General features: G+C 36.2%; 1 long non-coding RNA gene across 2 annotated transcripts; it reads left to right on the forward strand.

Moving 5' to 3' along the window:
• Nucleotides 1-961: 961 nt before the first annotated feature.
• On the forward strand, nucleotides 962-2,474 carry LOC124376253. Of its 2 annotated transcripts, none has more exons than XR_006923803.1 (2): nucleotides 962-1,318; nucleotides 2,055-2,474. It is a non-coding gene; the product is annotated as an uncharacterized LOC124376253 (long non-coding RNA). The 2 variants fall into 2 exon arrangements; XR_006923802.1 differs by having other exon boundaries at nucleotides 962-1,278.
• Nucleotides 2,475-13,644: the final 11,170 nt, after the last annotated feature.

The raw sequence follows: 13,644 nt of genomic DNA on the forward strand, positions 1-13,644 counted from the left end.
AGATCAAGAGTATCTCTCTCTACTTTTAGTTTAGAAAAATAAAAATACAAATAAAAATGTAGTCATGCTTTAAAAGCTTCCTATAGGCTTTTAAAGTGAGAAAAAGAAATAAAGTAAGAAAAAAAAAAAAACAAAAAAAAATAAATTAAAAAAAAAAAAATATATATATATATATATATATATATATATATATATATATATATATATATACACACACACACACATACACTAAAGGTGGGAATTATTAGGTTTATAAAAGTATTACTATAATAACAGTGGATTCACAGGAAGGTGTATAGTTACATGTTCACGCCTCATAAACGGGGTTTTAAAACACAGCGTTGATTAACAGAGAAAAGCGTGTAATCAGGACTTTGGAGAAGATTTCAGGAACGTTTCTTTAACATGGAAACAGTGTCAAGAGTCAGGAACTTTCCGGTCTCGAGAGTTTTCAGTTCCCACTTACATTCCACCCACAGTATATATAATAATCTCTTTCATACACACACACACACACACACACACACACACACACACACACACACATTTCTCCCGTTATTATCTTATTATAGATATTCTCTCATACCTCTGAAGCAAAAGTTGCATTTAAACATAAAAGTACAAAACTAATTAAATCAGATGCGACACATAAGTGTTCTCATTACTGGATACATCCCTGTCAGAAAGGCTTTTACATAAACCACCACAAGGGGGCACACGTCTTTCTTTATTCATCAATCTTATGAATATCCTGTAGACCCCCAGTTTATCAAATGTGTTGCTAGACCGAATTGACATGAGACCGGTGTGTGAACGCTTACGCATGTCGCATAGAACTGTCTCTGGTGTCCGAGTAACTGCTGTAGGACATGCAGGTCGCTGGACTTCCAGTCGCTGGACGGGTTCTTCATCAAGAGATCAGACAGGATCCGAAATGACATTTCCAACACCGGCAGTATGATCTCTTCCTGTCCACGCCAAGAAGTGGATTAAAACGGACATGGGGGAAAAAAGCAATTAAAAAATATATACATTTAAAAACGTCCTGTTGCCTAATGACGAATTGGACAACATTGGGGTCACGTGATCTCGCCTTCAGATCATATGATATCCTCCTATACACTTGTGTATTTCCTTTATCATGTAGTGTACTATTTATAAGCATCATTCACTTGGTCACGTGAATAAAGTGAACCCTTAATTGGTTCTTAATTAGACCTTAAATATTTGATACGCCCCGAATTGGACACTGACGGTACTAAGGTGAAGGTTTTAAAGGTGGGCTCTTGAGGGTTTCGGGTACAGCAGGAACACAATTGTAAGACTCAAACACTCGAAAATGACCAAACAAAACTCTAATCATAACTCAAGATTATATAGTATAAGAGACTTATTTTTGACTTATCGAATGTTTCCGTTGTTTATTTTCATAAATTAAGACATATACAGACTTAGATGTTCTCACCTGCTTCGAGATTTTTGGACTCTGGACCTTCATATTTTCTGCCTCGCCTTTGCATCTCTCTGGTCTCATTTCACCCTTAAACAACAACAACAACAACAACAACCAGTATTTATCTAAAATATTATTTTGTATGTTGTTTGGAAAACAAAAAAATTAGAAAAGCAATGTTGAGTCATTTGCAATCATTATTTGCAAACGGGTTATGTGTCATTATAAACTGTATATTGCAAATCAATTTCTTCTTCTTCTTCTTCTTCTTCTTCTTCTTCTTCTTCTTCTTCTTATTATTATTATTATTAAATATAGAACAGTCTTTGGGGGTGATGTTGACGACAATAAGACGGGGTTTTTCTCAGCTCTTAGCAGTATGATGATGTAAATGAGGATGATGTAATAAATCTTATCCTGAGTTCAGGAGATGTTAGGAGCTCTTACCAGGCTGCAGAGTTTAGAGATGATGTCTTGTCTTCTTTTTCGCTCCTGCTGGTCGCTGCATGGTGAAAACACAGCCGGTGTGATACAAATACAGAGAAACACATACAGAGTAATCAGCATGCTGTGTGTTGTGTGTTCTGGTCTGGTGATGTAGATGAAGAATGATAAATCAGAAGCCTGATGATGAACAGAAGGAACATGAGGCTTTATACCCTCAGAAAACGGATTGCCCTGGAAGAAGAGCAGGGTTGCGGGAAACTGGGGCTTCACCTGTCTGCTGCACCCAGAAGAAAAGATGAGGTTTGATTTCCTGACAAGGTCTACCGCAGGTGTGTGGAGAAAAGTCAAGTGGCATTTCTTGTCATTTCAACCAGTTGGTCCAGTAAACCAAGGACAAGGGTTCTACATAAGAAAAGACAAACCGAACTCGTAGGAACCAGAGTGTCGGAGGAACCAGCCAAACAAACAGATACACAAACAAATACACAAACAAATACACAAACAAACATCAAAACATATTTGTATTACACAATGTGTTATTCTACAATCTTAAACATGTAGTGGCATTAAATTATCTGTGTGTGTGTGTGTGTGTGTGTGTGTGTGTGTGTGTGTTGGGAAGTACATTGTACACGGTACAAGTCATGGCTTGACGTAGTGGCTGGTAAAAGCCTGTCTCGTCAGATCTCGTCGTCTGATTTGCTGAATCAGACCCCAAAAAATACACAAGAAGCACGTAGTTTTTGTTGCTTATGGAACCAAAATCTAAGTCTAATTTGCAATGATTTGTAGAAACTGGGTTTGGTTTGAACTGTTGATCGCCCTGGGAACCAAAAAAAGAAAATAAGGTGAAGAATCGAATATAATGGTAAAAAAATTTGTAAGCTCCTCCCAAATAAAATAAAATAAAATAAAATAAAATAATATAAAATTAAATTAAATTAAATTAAATTAAATTAAATTAAATTAAATTAAATTAAATTAAATAAATTAAATTAAATTAAATTAAATTAAATTAAATTAAATTAAATTAAATTAAATTTAATTTAATTTAATTAATTCTAAGCACTTGCACCTTCTTACAAATAGCTATTTATGTTCCAAAACAAACATTAATTAACAATAAAATAATAATAATAATAAAAAAAATCACTAAAGATGTAAGTCCTAAAAAGCTTATTTGGCCGAATTGATCACAGCTCTAGTGCCACCGTGTGGGGAAAAATAAGTACTGCAGCTCTTACTCTGCAAGTACTTGATTTCAGCCAATCACTGCTTTTATATAACGCTTTTACAAGCTGACCAATCCTCATGAAGAGTTAATTATGTTCACTCTGTACTTATTAGGAACACGTGCGCACGATTGCACGTTCTTGCGTTTATACGATCTTGTAATTGACGTAGGGAGAGAGAGGCAGAAAGTGCTTCAGTCATGTTCAGCTCCAACATCTGAGAGAAGGAAAACATCTGCTGTGAGAAATCATGGAAGTGACCAATCTGTCCAGTTTTTCAGAAACTGCTTATGATAGGCGTTTTTAATGCGCAGTCTCAAGCAGCAGAACCACATCTACGTGTGGATGGATGATGAGGGAGGTCAGAGGAGAATGGACAGCTGGTTTGAGCTGACAGGACAGATACAGTATCGCACAACCAGCTAGGAGGACAGAGAGTCTCCCAAACTGGACAAAGATGAAAAAGACGTTTTATCCTCAGGTGTGTAGTTTGGATGAACTTGTACACTACATACATAATTTGAATAATTAGTTGACTATTTTAAAAAAAATAGAATAATTAAAAAAAAATTTCTCATCTCTTTACTGCTGAGTCAGGGTTTTTTTTGTTTGTTTGTTTGCATCTTGTTAGTTTTGAGGGAGAATATTGAATAATGAATATTGTAGGAATGAAACTTGGATATATTTTAGAGTAGTCATTGTGCAGCTTCAAGTCAAGAAGACTATTGTAATTTCAACCATATATATATATATATATATATATATATATATATATATATATATGGTTATAATATGTAGAGTTTTGAAATCCGAGACGGTGCAGTTTCCAAACTAGGCAGTGATGCAGCTGCTCAGGATGCTCTCAGTGGTTCCTCTGTAGAACATGGTTAGGATGGGGAGAGGAAGATGGGCTTTCCTCAGCCTTATCAGGAAGTAGATATGCTGTTAGGTTTTCTTGTTGATGGAGCTGGTGACCAGGTGAAGTTCTCCAACAGATGAACACCAAGGAATTTGGTGCTTCTGACAATCTCCACAGAGGATCCATCGATGATCAGTGAAGAATAGCCACATTGTGCTCTCCTGATGTCAACACCATCTCTTTACTTTTGTCAACGTTCAGAGACATTATAGATATCAGGTGAAGTTTATTTCTATTGCGCTTTTCACAACACACATGGTCTCAAAGCAGCTTTACAGAATTTAACAGTGAAGGTGAATGGTGTGTGTTTATCTCTGATGAGCAGCATGGAGACTGTGGTGAAGGAAAAACTCCCTTAGATGTTATGAGGAAGAAACCTGGAGAGGAACCAGACTCAAAAGCAGAACCTCATCCTCATTTGGGTGACATCAAGAGTGTGATTATAGTCTTTAAACACTACAGAACACTGGAGAGTGAGAACTAACATGAGCACTGGAGTGTGTGATTATGAGTGATGATCTTTCTACAGTCTTTTACAGTCATTATGGTTATAAAACCAGGAGCTACTGAGCAACTCATAAAATAACTCAACATTTTAGATCATCACAGATCCAACACCAGCTTCTCCATGCCAGAGCCTTTAAACACTCAAAGAGGTCAAATGTCCACATGATCCATATATATATATATATCTGCAAATACATTTTAACAGCACTAATTTTATTAGCGTGCGATTAATGCAGCGCACATTTCTGTTAAATAATATTTCTTAAAAAATAAAACCTTCAATGCAACACACAATTATTCATGACGTCCTTTCTTTACTCAGAGATCAAAAAAAAGAAATAATAAACTGCACCAAAAAATAATTTTGAATTAAATTTGTTTTATCCTCGAAGTGGACGTCATTTCTGTTCATTACATGTTCTTCTCACGTCAGCATTAGTACTAAGGTCAGAACCCTCAGCTGGGGAAGATGACCTTCTTCAGAGGGTAAAGGCGGCGGTGTGCTGATTTACGTAAAAGATCACATCCAAAGTAAACAACTGGACATCAGTGATTGTAACTTGGAGTGTGTGGGGACTACTATTACTTTATCACCTCAAATGTCTTTCTGTGTATTAGCAATTTATCGACCTCCTAAAGCTACTAGTGATTTTTTTTATTTCTCTTAGTAATTTATTTAAACAATGTGATGGAAAAGAAGTCATTCTTTTAGGTGACTAACATAAATTGGCTTGAGAAATCATGTAGAAACAAACTTAAAGAAATAACCAAATCGTTTGAAATGACACAACTACTAAGGAAACCAACTCGTATAACAAAAACTTCTCAAACATTAATAGATTCAATACTGAAAATTAAACCCGAGAGAATAATTAAAATGTATAATCTGGTTACAGGTATGTCCGATCACAATTTAACCCTAGTAGCTAGAAAACTGATAAAAAACGAGGTTTAAAAACGAAAACTCAATGAACAGTAAAATGTGTATCACATTCATTCCAAAGAAAAATTTACAACTGGTTGAAAAAGATTTAAAACAAATAAAGTGGGCGGACATCCTGGAGAAAAAATCTTGTGAACAGGGCTGTCATGATCTGATGCTAGCTGTAAATGACATCTTAAACAAATATACAAAACATAAGCAGAGCAAGCGACATACAAAACGAAATTTGCCATAGTTCAATAAAGTTATTTGGGATATGATGAAAAAACGAGATGTGGCGCTGAAAACATTTCTAAAATCAATTAGAAAGGCCAAAGCCAGTTTTTTCCTTGAAATCATTAGAAATGCACAAGGCAATAGTAGAATAATATGGAAAACTATTGATAAACTGATTGGAAATGAAAAGTCAAAATGTGAGAATATTTGTCTCAATATTAATGGAACAATTATTGATGACTCTTTTGCAATAGCAACAAATTTTAATGAATTGTTCAAAATTCAGTTCAGAATTTTCAAATTGTTCACCCCCCTCTCATAATCTATGACAAATCTGATTTTAATCTTAATTCAATACCTAAAACTAAAGTTGAAAAAATAATCATGGTGCTAAACAGCAGCAAAGCAACAGATATTTATGAACTTGATACTTCTTTTCTAAAACAATATAAGGACATCCTCTCTGATCCGTTAACAACAATGATCAATCAATCGATTAGTGAGGGTGTTTTTCCTTCAGCTGTAAAATCTGCGATTGTTACCCCTATATTTAAGTCTGGAATAAACAAGACATGAACAATTACCGTCTAATAAGCATTCTCCCAGCTGTGGCAAAAATGTTGCTACCTTTCGGAAACTATCAGGGCATATGTGGATCAGGGAAGAGTGGTGGGAGCGGTCTTCCTTGATCTGCATAAAGCTTTTGATACTGTTAATCACCAGATACTCTATAGTAAATTAAATCAGTATAGTATCTCTGAGCACACCCAAAACTGGATAAGATCTTATTTGAGTGACCGACATCAGTGTGTACAAGTAAATAACATCAAATCTGCGTTTAGAGCCACCTCGATGGGAGTGCCGCAGGGGTCTATTTTGGGACCCTTGCTTTTTGGCATCTATATAAATGATCTCCCTAGAGTGTGTTTGGACGTTGACATAATCATGTATGCTGATGATACGGTGATCTTCACTTATGGGGAAAACGAGCTGGAGGTTGCTGACAAATTATCAAAAGGAATGCAAAAAGTTGTAGAATGGTTGCAGACGTCTTGTCTAACCTTAAATTTTGATAAAACGGTCTCAATGTTTTTCTCAAATAACGTAAGTTACATCTAACTCAAAATATTCAAGTAAATGGGCAAAAAATTAAAAATGTAAAGGAAACAAAATATTTAGGTCTAATTATTGATTCGAATCTAGGTTTTAAAAGTCATAAAAAAATTGGTAATAAGTTGAAATTTAATTTGATGAATTATAAACATATTAGAAATTCATTAACTACGGAAGCCTCGAATATTTATTATAATGCTATGATTGTTCCGCATCTACTGTATTGCATGTCTAGTTGGTCTCAGGCGTGTAAAACATCGTTAAAATGACTAGAATCATTATATTAAAGGGCAATAAAAATTCATGATTAAAAGCCTCGTCAGAACCATCATTGTAATGTACTGAGTAAATATAATATTTTGAGTTTTGAGAACCTCATTAAACATAACCAAATTTCTGCTTTATTTAAAATTATCCATAATATCGCTGCTCCCCTTTGAGAAAATTTGTCACACTAAATTCAGATAGACTTAATAGAGCCACACGGTCGACAGTCAGAGGAGAGTGCAGCGTTCCAAGATGCAGAACTTCTTTTATAAAGCAGCAAGCCTTTGGAACACTCTTCCAAATGATATTATTTTATGTACAAACTATAGCACATTTACACGCCTGACTGAATTGTGGCTATTAGCAAAGCAGACTTGTGAGCACTAAATGACTGTGATATGAACAATGTAGACTGTGAGTGAGTGAGTGAGTGGGTGAGTGGGTGAGTGAGTAAGTGTGTGAGTGAGTGAGTGAATGGGTGAGTGAGTGTGTAAGTGGGTGAGTGAGTGAGTGAGTGTGTGAGTGGGTGAGTGAGTGGGTGAGTGAGTGAGTAAGTGAGTGAGTGAGTGAGTGAGTGGGTGAGTGAGTGGGTGTGTGGTGAGTGAGTGTGTGAGTGGGTGAGTGGGTTAGTGAGTGAGTGTGAGTGGGTGAGTGAGTGAGGTGAGTGAGTGAGTGTGTGTGAGTGAGTGAATGAGTGAGTGGGTGAGTGAGTGAGTGTGAGTGAGTGTGGTGAGTGGTGAATGAGTGAGTGGTGAGTGAGTGGGTGAGTGAGTGGTGAGTGAGTGAATGGGTGAGTGAGTGAGTGGTGTGAGTGAGTGAGTGAGTGGGTGAGTGGTGAGTGAGTGAGTGGTGAGTGGTGAGTGGTGAGTGAGTGGTGAGTGTGAGTGAGTGAGTGAGTGAGTGAATGAGTGAGTGGGTGAGTGAGTGAGTGAGTGAGTGGTGGGTGAGTGAATGGGTGAGTGAGTGAGTGGTGGTGGTGAGTGAGTGAGTGAGTGAGTGTGTGAGTGAGTGGGTGAGTGGTGGTGGTGAGTGAGTGAGTGAGTGAGTGAATGGGTGAGTGAGTGAGTGGTGAGTGGTGGTGAGTGGTGAGTGTGTGAGTGAGTGGGTGAGAGAGTGAGTGAGTGAGTGGGTGAGTGAGTGTGTGAGTGAGTGAGTGGTGTGAGTGAGTGAGTGAGTGAGTGAGTGAGTGTGTGAGTGGTGAGTGAGTGAGTGGGTGAGTGAGTGAGTTAGTGTGTGAGTGAGTGAGTGAGTGAGGGAGTGAGTGAGTGAGTGAGTGGGTGAGTGAATGAGTGAATGAGTGAGTGAGTGAGTGAGTGAGTGAGTGAGTGGTGAGTGAGTGGGTGAGTGAGTGAGTTAGTGTGTGAGTGAGGGAGTGAGTGAATGAGTGAGTGAGTGAGTGAGTGAGTGAGTGAGTGAGTGATGGAGTGAGTGAGTGCTAGATTCATGAAGTGGAGAGTGTTTTTATGATGTGAATGAAGTAAGGTTTTTCTTGTATAACGTCTGTTAAATTATGAAGTGGAGAGTGTTTTTAGTTATTTTATTGATGTGAGTAAAATAATGTTTCCATGTATGATACTGTATGTATTTTATGACCTTTTGCAAATGTAACATCTGTCTAGGGACTGCAGGTGGAAATTAGCATGTTTTTGCTATAACCTGGCACATGACATCTCTTCTTTCTTAGACTAATGTTCTCAGGGTTATATTTAGTTGTTTGTTGTAGATAGATATAACAACCATATTAACAGTCTTCTACTGCAGGTTGCATGAACAGTTCTGTATTTCAGCACCTATCACTGGACAGTTCATCTAAACAACAATGAACTGTAATGAATGGATTTTTTTTTTGCCCCAGTCGCCACTGGATCGCTCATTATGGACAAACTTACACTTATAAGGAACAATCTTATAGGCACTAAACTTATGCATTTTGTTTTACTGCTTTATAACCTCTTTATCTCTGTAAAGCTGCTTTGAGACAATGTCCACTGCTAAAAGTGCTATACAATTAAAAAGTATTAAATAGATGACTAATCTAAATATAAGACAAATAAGTTATTAAGAAACATCAATTTTCCAGATTGAGCAATATTACACTTTTTTAAATTTATTTAATCCATTTAATTTGTGCCAAATTAATTACTAAACTTTACTAATTACTAATCAATATAATAGTTTATTGTGTTCATTTAAAAGTAGTTAAAAAAAATGTAAACTTTGGATGTTAACAAATGTTAATTATTAATGAACTGCGGTAATAAAAAAATGACATGCAGTTTTATGTTTTGCATTTTTTTCAAAAAACTGTATTAAACCGACTGGTGAATTTTGTGTATCGTTACACCCTCATAATGATATTATATGATGAGGTCATTATTATGAGTAAAGGTTAGTGTGTGTGTGCATGTGTATGTAAGTGTGGGAGAGAGAAAAGAGAAAAAGAGAGAGATGGTGATTGAAGTTGGAAAAGTAAAGATCCTCGTCTGTAAATGACGATTCTGCAGAAGCTGACGAGACTAATGTAGAGGTGCAATTATTGTTTTACAAAGTTTATACACTGAGTTCTGTTACCTGTAAAACGTACATACAATTCATTTACCACATACTCACACACACACACACACACACACACACACACACACACACACACACACACACACACACACACACTTTAGCCTTCACTCCTGCATGAGCTCATCAGGAGGATGCGTGAATCTCTGGCAGGAAATGAGATCCCCGTCCAGGGGAAGAGCTCTGTAACTGCTCTTACTGGACAGGAAGATGGTTGTTTCTTTCCCGGACACAGACAGAAAGACAGGGAGACACTAATACTCAGGTGTTTTACACTTTAAATGTAAGTTTAGCTCAGAGTAACAAACACACACACAATCAGACTTAAAGGTATTTAGATGGTAGCAGAGCTGATACATATACCAGCACGTTTTATTAGAGGTGAGAAGAAGCTATTTTATTCTCTAATGAATGCTTTAACACCAATTCTCTGACCCCCTTATCCAGAGTAACTTCCATTTATCTCATTCATACAAGTGATATATTGAGAGTTAAGGGCCCTGCTCAAGGGCTCCCCTTGTGGGTGCTCAGACAAACTACTGATCAGAAGTCCCACTGAGCTACCACTTTCCACACTAATGTACAGAGTTGAGATGTTTTCAGTCGGATCACTACACCATAAATATGTTCCACAGTGTGGTTTATATTTGCTACCCAGCCGATTAACACTGTTGGGATTGCATCTTAGAATAGCAACAACAGTTCTTTTACTCTTTTCTAATGACTTGAGGCATGAAGTGAATGAGAACTCTCTATATAACAATTTACATTCGGTGATGAGGATGGGTTGGTTTGGATTCTGGTTCCTCTAAAGGTTTCTTCTTCTTGCCAGGAGTTTTTCCTTGCCACTGTTCTCACTCAGGGATAAACTTACAAAAATAAGGAACAAAGTTATATAGGTGCTGAAATTATTCATTTTTATGTATAACTTTATAACTGCTTTGAGACATTGATAAGTGCTCTACAAATAAAGCTGAATTAAAACTTAAATATAGACAGTCTTTATCTCAGCTTTTTGAAGCGAGTTATTATGTTAGAATAGGAATAAGTTGTGTTGCGACGTTTGCTGTCACACACAAGGAATTTGTCTTGGTGATGGAAACTTGGGTACAGTATATACATTTAGGAGGAAAAGTAGATTTTCTAAAGAAGTTGCAGCCATGGGGACATGCAAAATGTGTATATTTTATATATGTATATAATATTAGGACTGTAAAAAAACCCCCAGTAAAACGAATTCATTTTAACGGCACTAATTTCATTAACGCACGATTTCCGCAGTGCGCATTTCTGTTTGTTCTGTTTTTATAAGAGATGTAAATAAATAAATGAGAGGCGAAATTCAAACTTTCAACGCAGCACACATTTATTCACGCCGTCCTTTCTTTACTCAGATGTTTTTAAAAAATAAAAAATAAACTCCACAGAAAAATATTTTTAATCACTTAACATTTGTTTTTCCGATACACCAAGTCGCAACACAAACACCAAAATCCGCCATGATGCAACACATCCGGCAGTTAAAACCGTCCGTGTGGAAACATAACAAAAGTTCCGTTTGGTGTCTGATTAATTTACGTCATTTATAACAACCCAATTACTTTAAAACGTTTACAAGGATATGTAGTCTTCATGCTCTATGTTGAGTTTGGTTTCAAATAAAAATAAACATACATTTGCATAAATCATCAATATTTCTCCATGTTGATTAGAGTATTAAAAACATAAAACGTATTAATTTAAGCTACATTTAGAACTGATAAAAATGTGACATTCATGCGATTAATCTCGATTAAATATTTGAATAGATTGACAGCCCTAATATAGATAGATAGATAGATAGATAGATAGATAGATAGATAGATAGATAGATAGATAGATAGATAGATAGATAGATAGATGTGAAAGTGATGTTTATATACAATGTAATAAATAACTAGATTGTGACATTTCTTAAAATCTGAGTGACCTGAAAAATAAACACTGTTCTTGTGCTCAGTAGTGACCGCTAGAGGGCAGCAGATCAAAAAATAAAGCATATTTCAGATTGAACAAAATTTGAAAATACGAAATTTGATTTTGAAATGTAGTGAAGTAAAAGTTTTCCCAAATGAAATACTTTAGTAAAGTACAGATACACAAAAAAGCTACTTAAGTTCAGTAACAAATGTCATTACTGTTCACATTACTCTTCACACTAGTGATGTACAGTTGGTGAAACGTGGGCAGAGAAGCAACAGGATGTGTGTGCGGTCCTTTGTAGTCTTCTAATGTCTGAATTTTTGTGCTTGTGACATGGAACACTTAAACTAGCACTTATTTTTCTCTTTGTTTTATGTATTTATGTATTAAAAGAAATGTGCGAAAATCTTCCCCCAACAGAGTTTTAAGCCGATTGACTCTTAAATCTGCAACCAAGTGAACCAGTGTTTATGAAATTCATTGATGGAGACTACAAAAGTCTTTTTTTGTATGTTGCTCTGGATAAGAGGGTCTGCTAAAAGCCATAAATGTAAATGGTACAGGTTTCAAAGTTAATAACCAGCAAACCATTTGACTGGATCCTGAATTCGGTTTGGTTCAATGCAATTTAATTTGTGTAGCGCTTTTAACAAGTGTCGCACATCCGCTTGATGGAAATAAATAAATTCAGAATATACATTACAGATTTTTAAACCTTTGTGTTTTTGAAATTTTACGGGTTTATTTATTTCTAAATGGCCCTACGATGTTGACAACATTTTTGTTTTATGATCTAACACAAATGTTTGACTGATGTGTTTTTCAATTCATTTTTAATTTTATTGTATTTTAATAATGAACGTTATTTCAGAGCAGCTTTACACAGATAATGTGGTGATAAAAATGAACAAGATGTTCTTTATAAGTGTAAGTTTGGCACTGATGAGCGACTGTGGTAAAGGAAAAACTCCCTTTTGTGACTGGGATTACTGGAATCCTGTGGTAATTGTGTTGTATTCTGGGTAACCTTGGACATTTTTATGAGATATCTAATAATCACAACTTATCTTAACTTAACAACTTATATATTATATCATTATTATTATCATTTTTTGCTATTGCTTCGATGCTTCAATTTGTACTAATTGATTTAAAGGTGCATCTTTTGCTCAGGTTCTTATTTTTGTTTATTTTTATTTTTGTCTTTAGAAGTGTCTTCATGTCATCACGGTCACGCATTTTCAAACCAAAAATAGAAACGTATTTTTTATATTTTATGGATATTTCCCAGAGGATAATGAAGCAAATCATGACTGCCTGATGATTTCAATCGAACCCTTCGTCTGGGGATTGTATTTCAGCAATTCTGCAGCTTTTTAAAACATTATTCTCTGTATGTTTGCCTACGATGAAATAGGTGTGTTGGCTGATCTCCATCAGACTTGTGCAGACTGATGTTTCTTCTGATCCTCCAACTACACAATTCCACTGAATGCCAACAGACCAGAGTACAGAGTCCATTCAGAACTGTGTGCTTTTTATTCTGCCTGGGTGGGGTTTGTAAACTATTTCTATGGCTTTAGTGGTAAAGGCACTCCCCGATAGTCTTTGTAGGACTGACTGCAGTCGAGCGCCAGTTTCTTCTCGGCCACACTTGCAGGGTTTGGGTAACTGCAGGGAGGGAAAAAGCCACCAGAGCCCGAGTGCCTGCGATTCAACCACCACAGGTTATTATTAGAAACCACATGGGGTCTTGTGGAAAAGGTTAAAGATTTTATTTCAGTGGCTTTGGGAACTGCAACCTTTACAACGTCAATTACAACACAATTAGAGTGACTAATTAATGCTGCTGTTTGTCAATAATTAACCCACATCAGCCTTTACTTAAATCAGATATCTGCGGCGGCCGGGGGAAATCCTACACCTGGTGAAAAAAGGCATTTAAAGTGGATACACTGTTTTAAAGCCTTTAGCGTGTGCTAACCTAGCGCTAATACAATAAGACAGTTTGTTA

This window comes from Silurus meridionalis, chromosome 22 (assembly GCF_014805685.1).
Source record: "Silurus meridionalis isolate SWU-2019-XX chromosome 22, ASM1480568v1, whole genome shotgun sequence".
In the NCBI taxonomy this organism is placed as follows: domain Eukaryota; kingdom Metazoa; phylum Chordata; class Actinopteri; order Siluriformes; family Siluridae; genus Silurus; species Silurus meridionalis.